Source organism: Cherax quadricarinatus, unplaced genomic scaffold, assembly GCF_038502225.1.
Source record: "Cherax quadricarinatus isolate ZL_2023a unplaced genomic scaffold, ASM3850222v1 Contig5, whole genome shotgun sequence".
Taxonomy (NCBI): domain Eukaryota; kingdom Metazoa; phylum Arthropoda; class Malacostraca; order Decapoda; family Parastacidae; genus Cherax; species Cherax quadricarinatus.
In genome coordinates, this window is record NW_027195031.1 from 237,501 (window position 1) to 244,524 (window position 7,024).

The following is a 7,024-nucleotide window of genomic DNA, read 5'->3' on the forward strand; positions in this document are numbered from 1 at the left end:
TGTGTGTGTGTGTGTGTGTAGTTAGTGGTAGTACCTGGCAAGTGTGTGTGTGTGTGTGTGTAGTTAGTGGTAGTACCTGGCAAGTGTGTGTGTGTGTGTGTGTAGTTAGTGGTAGTACCTGGCAAGTGTGTGTGTGTGTGTGTGTGTGTGTGTGTAGTTAGTGGTAGTACCTGGCAAGTGTGTGTGTGTGTGTAGTTAGTGGTAGTACCTGGCAAGTGTGTGTGTGTGTGTGTGTAGTTAGTGGTAGTACCTGGCAAGTGTGTGTGTGTGTGTGTGTGTGTGTGTGTAGTTAGTGGTAGTACCTGGCAAGTGTGTGTGTGTGTGTGTGTAGTTAGTGGTAGTACCTGGCAAGTGTGTGTGTGTGTGTGTGTAGTTAGTGGTAGTACCTGGCAAGTGTGTGTGTGTGTGTGTGTGTAGTTAGTGGTAGTGGCAAGTGTGTGTGTGTGTGTGTAGTTAGTGGTAGTACCTGGCAAGTACCTGGCAAGTGTGTGTGTGTGTGTGTGTAGTTAGTGGTAGTACCTGGCAAGTGTGTGTGTGTGTGTGTGTAGTTAGTGGTAGTACCTGGCAAGTGTGTGTGTGTGTGTGTGTAGTTAGTGGTAGTACCTGGCAAGTGTGTGTGTGTGTGTGTGTAGTTAGTGGTAGTACCTGGCAAGTGTGTGTGTGTGTGTGTGTATTTAGTGGTAGTACCTGGCAAGTGTGTGTGTGTGTGTAGTTAGTGGTAGTACCTGGCAAGTGTGTGTGTGTGTGTGTGTGTAGTTAGTGGTAGTACCTGGCAAGTGTGTGTGTGTGTGTGTGTGTAGTTAGTGGTAGTACCTGGCAAGTGTGTGTGTGTGTGTGTGTAGTTAGTGGTAGTACCTGGCAAGTGTGTGTGTGTGTGTGTAGTTAGTGGTAGTACCTGGCAAGTGTGTGTGTGTGTGTGTGTGTAGTTAGTGGTAGTACCTGGCAAGTGTGTGTGTGTGTGTGTAGTTAGTGGTAGTACCTGGCAAGTGTGTGTGTGTGTGTAGTTAGTGGTAGTACCTGGCAAGTGTGTGTGTGTGTGTAGTTAGTGGTAGTACCTGGCAAGTGTGTGTGTGTGTAGTTAGTGGTAGTACCTGGTAAGTGTGTGTGTGTGTAGTTAGTGGTGTAGTTAGTAGTTAGTGGTAGTACCTGGCAAGTGTGTGTGTGTGTGTGTAGTTAGTGGTAGTACCTGGCAAGTGTGTGTGTGTGTGTGTAGTTAATGGTAGTACCTGGCAAGTGTGTGTGTGTGTGTAGTTAGTGGTAGTACCTGGCAAGTGTGTGTGTGTGTAGTTAGTGGTAGTACCTGGCAAGTGTGTGTGTGTAGTTAGTGGTAGTACCTGGCAAGTGTGTGTGTGTGTAGTTAGTGGTAGTACCTGGCAAGTGTGTGTGTGTGTAGTTAGTGGTAGTACCTGGCAAGTGTGTGTGTGTGTAGTTAGTGGTAGTACCTTGCTTGTGTGTGTAGTTAGTGGTAGTACCTGGCAAGTGTGTGTGTGTAGTTAGTGGTAGTACCTGGCAAGTGTGTGTGTGTAGTTAATGGTAGTACCTGGCAAGTGTGTGTGTGTAGTTAATGGTAGTACCTGGCAAGTGTGTGTGTGTAGTTAGTGGTAGTACCTGGCAAGTGTGTGTGTGTAGTTAGTGGTAGTACCTGGCAAGTGTGTGTAGTTAGTGGTAGTACCTGGCAAGTGTGTGTAGTTAGTGGTAGTACCTGGCAAGTGTGTGTGTGTAGTTAGTGGTAGTACCTGGCAAGTGTGTGTGTGTAGTTAGTGGTAGTACCTGGCAAGTGTGTGTGTGTAGTTAGTGATAGTACCTGGCAAGTGTGTGTGTGTGTGTGTGTGTGTGTAGTTAGTGGTAGTACGTGGCATGCGTGTGTGTGTAGTTAGTGATAGTACCTGGCAAGCGTGTGTGTGTAGTTAGTGGTAGTACCTGGCAAGCGTGTGTGTGTAGTTAGTGGTAGTACCTGGCAAGCGTGTGTGTGTGTAGTTAGTGATAGTACCTGGCAAGTGTGTGTGTGTGTGTAGTTAGTGGTAGTACCTGGCAAGTGTGTGTGTGTGTAGTTAGTGGTAGTACGTGGCATGCGTGTGTGTGTGTAGTTAGTGATAGTACCTGGCAAGCGTGTGTGTGTGTAGTTAGTGGTAGTACCTGGCAAGCGTGTGTGTGTAGTTAGTGGTAGTACCTGGCAAGCGTGTGTGTGTGTAGTTAGTGGTAGTACCTGGCGCGTGTGTGTGTAGTTAGTGGTAGTACCTGGCAAGCGTGTGTGTGTGTAGTTAGTGGTAGTACCTGGCAAGCGTGTGTGTGTGTAGTTAGTGGTAGTACCTGGCAAGCGTGTGTGTGTGTAGTTAGTGGTAGTACCTGGCAAGCGTGTGTGTGTGTGTAGTTAGTGGTAGTACCTGGCAAGCGTGTGTGTGTGTAGTTAGTGGTAGTACCTGGCAAGCGTGAGTGTGTGTAGTTAGTGGTAGTACCTGGCAAGTGGTGTACCTGCAAGCGTGTGTGTGTGTGTAGTTAGTGGTAGTACCTGGCAAGCGTGTGTGTGTGTAGTTAGTGGTAGTACCTGGCAAGCGTGAGTGTGTGTAGTTAGTGGTAGTACCTGGCAAGTGTGAGTGTGTGTGTGTGTAGTTAGTGGTAGTACCTGGCAAGCGTGAGTGTGTGTAGTTAGTGGTAGTACCTGGCAAGTGTGTGTGTAGTTAGTGGTAGTACCTGGCAAGTGTGTGTGTGTGTGTGTGTGTGTGTGTGTGTGTGTGTGTGTGTGTGTGTGTGTGTGTGTGTAGTTAGTGGTAGTACCTGACAAGTGTGTGGGGTTAGCAGAGTTTATCTTCGCTATATTTGTGAATTATTCAGTGCGCTACCAGCGCTGGCAGTGTGAGGCAGGTTGCTGCTCTTTGGCTTGCTGGTCTGGAGTTTTACCGCTCATCGCGAGTTCAATCCCCGCCCGTACTGTGGGTTGTTTGCAATAGTGTCATTACAATTTTTAAGTCCTACTGGTCCTATTTGCTCTTTTCTGAGAATATAAGTTGACTTTTATATATAATATAGGTACATGCGGGTTCTAAAATCTCATTGTAAAATTTTCGTTATTGATACTTATTTTTTTTAAGGGAGAATCTGGTTGAATATTAAATTTTCCTTCCAACTGCCTCAAATAAAATATTATAACATTGGGTTTAATATCAGTACAAATTGTAGGGTTAATTATCTCCATTTTATTACTAGTTTGTATATCCAGGTTTATATCAAGAACCGAGTTAAATGTTTAAATAAGAGTTAAAACATCCGTTTTAATGTGTGGGAAGAGAGCCTTATGCTTTATCCTTGCCTCAAACATCTAATACCAGTCGGTCCTTAATCTAGATGAAAGTAGAGTGTTCTTTTCAGCTGATAACCTCGCTGTAGACTCAAGTCCTCTGCTGTCTGTCTTTCCCATGTACATGTACTCTCGTGTACTCTATGGGAAAGTTTAGCGATCGTAATATTTAAGATTACTGTAACATATTAAAGTGGTAAACAACTATACAAAAATGGTGTCGGGCAAAGATAAATTATTACTTCTGTAATACTGTTTAGCGCTAGGCTCACAGGATGAACACGGGGGGGGGGGTTCCAGCTAGGCTCAAAGGATGAGCACGAGGGGGGTGGGTAATGGGGGGGTGTGCACATAAAAAGTAACAGCTCTGGCAGTACACAGTCAAGTGTGCTACTGATTAATCTTTTCCTCTTGCCTGTATATGTCACTTGATTCTTTCCATTTTTCAGGAAAACTCTCACCCGAGAGAGATTCATCCGCCATTTCCTTTCAGAGGTTTCAACATCTCTCTGAAATGAACTTAACTCTTCCCTCTGGCTTTGTCTCTTTTCGAAACCTGCTCCTTTGACCTCTCACTCACTCACTCACGTCCCCCCGGTAAATATTTCATTTGGCGTGTTGAATTCAATGAAAGTTTTTTCAACCCACAATAAAAATGAATCAGCTTGGTCACTGGTGGTCCTGCCTTGGCCGGTGACGCAGCAGGACGAGCAATGGCCTTGAGATGTGGTTAGCGTATGTGATTGGCAATTTGAGGTTCCCAAGATCGATTTTCCATTGAAGGGGAAAATGCTACGCTGGATTCTAGCTTTTTTTCTTCTTTAAAGCGTGTTCCCGTAACACAAATGCATTGCCACCTTTATCACCAAAGGCTCCTCTAAGTACACAAGGATTCTGTCTTGTGTCATTCGTAATAACGAGCATGGTGACAGCCTACCAGGGAATGATTCTGATCATACGACTAGAGAACTGAAAGGAACCCAGGAATGGGAAGTCAGCTGTAAGCGTTACTTCAACTATAACAGAGACATCGTCCATAACATTGGAGTGGTGTGCCTAAATATCAGTATTGACGAACTTATGAACGTCTTTCTCCCCCCCCCTTCCCCCCCCCTCTCTCTCTCTCTCTCTCTCTCTCTCTCTCTCTCTCTCTCTCTCTCTCTCTCTCTGTCTCCTCTATGCCCTCCAGTTCAATTGTCGGCACAATTAAATCCGGGAGTGAGGCCACGCTCGAAGCTCTCTGCCTAGAGTGGAAGACTTACTTGTGGTGGAAGGGAGGGAGGGAGGGAGTGTAGAGAAGGTGGATGAGGTCTGGTGTAAAATTTCGAAGTTTTACATGAGCTGGTTATATGAAGAAGAGAGAAGAGGCTGGTTATGAGGGAGGAGCTGGCTGAGAAGTTGGGGAAGGTGGTGGTGTTTAGAAAGGTATTATTATTATCATGGGGGAGCGCCAAACCCGTAGGATTATACAGCGCATGTGGGGGGGATGGAAAGTATTCAGACTCAGTTCAGGGAACCGGAGCGCACATCCAATTCCCTAGATCAAGAGCCACTCACTAGCACCAAGGAACCTCCCTTGAGGGGAGAAAGAGAGGAGAGGGACGTGGTGACCGAACGTGGGAATTAGGGAGGCAGCGAGTTGGGATTGGTGGGGAAAGGAATAGTGTGAAGGTGGACGTGGTAGCATCCTGGGGATAGTGTACCTGTGCTCTGAAATGACCCGAGGCAGGATATACAGCTCTTTAGTCTGTAAATGAGCCGAGGTAGAACAACAGCTCTAAGACAAATGCAACCAGGAGGGCACAGAATTTAGTGTCGCTCTGATTTATGAACATTTTTAATATCTAATTTTAACTATTTTTAACTATTACGGGGTGTACCAATTTTTCCTGGATGATACACACGCTTGTATGTACACATTAATTTCTGAACTCAAAGTGTTTTCCTGTAACCTGACTTTCGTTGTATGTACAGATAGTAATAGTGATCGTGTGTCAGAGGGATGAAGGGGAAGAAGTTGATATCTTTTGGGGGTGATATTTGACCCCAAACTGGCCATGAAGAACTAAGTTGTAAATCTTACAAACAAGGCGACCAGGAAGCTTAAAGTACTTCGACGTATCTCGCATCTGCTCGACATTAGAGGTGGCAAGATTCTGTACGAGGTACAAGGAAGTTCACACCTTGAGTATGCTACACTTTCTTTCAGACTGTCTGCCCTCTGTCTCATCTGAGACTTCTTGACAGAATAGAGGACAGATGACTCGTCTCTCACCTGACCCCGCCTGGATAGATCTTTTTCATTATTATTATAATCATGGAGAAACGCTAAACCCGTAGGATTATACAGCGCCTGTGGAGGGGGGAAGTATTGACGCTGAATTCAGGAACTGGCGCACAGATCCAATTCCCTAGATCAAGAGTCCCTCACCAGCGTCAAGGAACCCTCCTTGAGGGATCTGTCATTTCAGGAGAGTCTTCAGCACTGTTCTGTACAAGGCCAATATTGTCAAAGTACCACACTTGGCTCAACTCTGAGGACAGCGAGAAGCGAGTTTCTACACCACAAGACGGGCAGCAAGCAGCAACTACACTGACTGTAATCTTCTCCAGAACATCACTTCATCTGAGATCATTTATTCCCAGGATGACTCGAGTCTGGAACACATTCGTACAACATAATGTCAACGAAATAAAGTCAGCTGATCAAGTGAAATTGCTGACCCACAGATGGCTCCAACTTCATCCTGTTTATATTTGTAAGTTTCATAACAATAAAAAGGCTTTTAAATACGTTTAGGTTGTGAATAGTTAGGAATCCTTAACCTAACCAGGTCCAGGTAACCTTGTATGAGAGAGAGAGAGAGAGAGAGAGAGAGAGACAAAGAGAGCCAATTACGGCCTGTGTCAGCTGAACCTCAAATTGGCCCCGGAAATAAAAAACATTTTACCAGTGACATTTCTGTATGGAGTCCCACCTCCCCCCTCCCCCCTCCCCCCTGCTTTCTCTCTCTCCGATTAATAGTCTTACATAAAATATATTTATACACATTATTTCCATACACATGTAATATATATATATATATATATATATATATATATATATATATATATATATATATATATATATATATATATATATATATATATATGTTCATGTTTATATGTATACATTCACCTATTTGCAGTAAATTGTTTGTGGTTGAGCCTTAGCTCCTGGCCCTTCATATTAACTTGCTACTTGAGGAAATAACCCCCTCGTTGCCTGGTGGGGCCCTACCATACACATTTTTAAAACTGCGTATGAACCTTACCTCTCGTACCACTTGTACTTCATCCAGGTCATTCCACTTCTTGACGCTCGTGTCACTCCGTGTCTAACTCCCAACTATATGGTCCTTGTCTCTCAAGCAGTTTACTTACGTGTGTATGGGGGGGGGAGGGTAAGAAGAGGGAGCTGGTTGGTTACTTAATGGGGTTTAAAACCTATCAACTACACGAGGGTCATTAAGAGGCGCGTTAGTTTCTCTGGCTCCTAATATCATTTTTATTTTTCCACTATAATCTACCTTACCCATAATTACTATCCCATTTCCTTTGTCTGCTTTCGTAAGGTGAAGTGCAGGATCTTTCCTTAATTTATGGTATAACTTAACAAATCATTGAGGACAATTGTGTTGTAGAGGTCCTCTATAACACCTTCCCCTGTAACACCGCTTACCCTCTACT

General features: G+C 44.6%; 1 long non-coding RNA gene across 1 annotated transcript in view; it reads right to left on the reverse strand.

Annotated features, from left to right (window-relative positions):
• Positions 1–6,746, reverse strand: part of LOC128693509 (uncharacterized) — a 64,303-nt gene extending 57,557 nt beyond the window's left edge. The window contains exon 1 of the long non-coding RNA XR_008407730.2: positions 6,610–6,746. This is a non-coding gene — a long non-coding RNA (uncharacterized lncRNA). The remainder of the gene's footprint in view (positions 1–6,609) is intronic.
• Between the last annotated feature and the right edge of the window lie 278 nt (positions 6,747–7,024).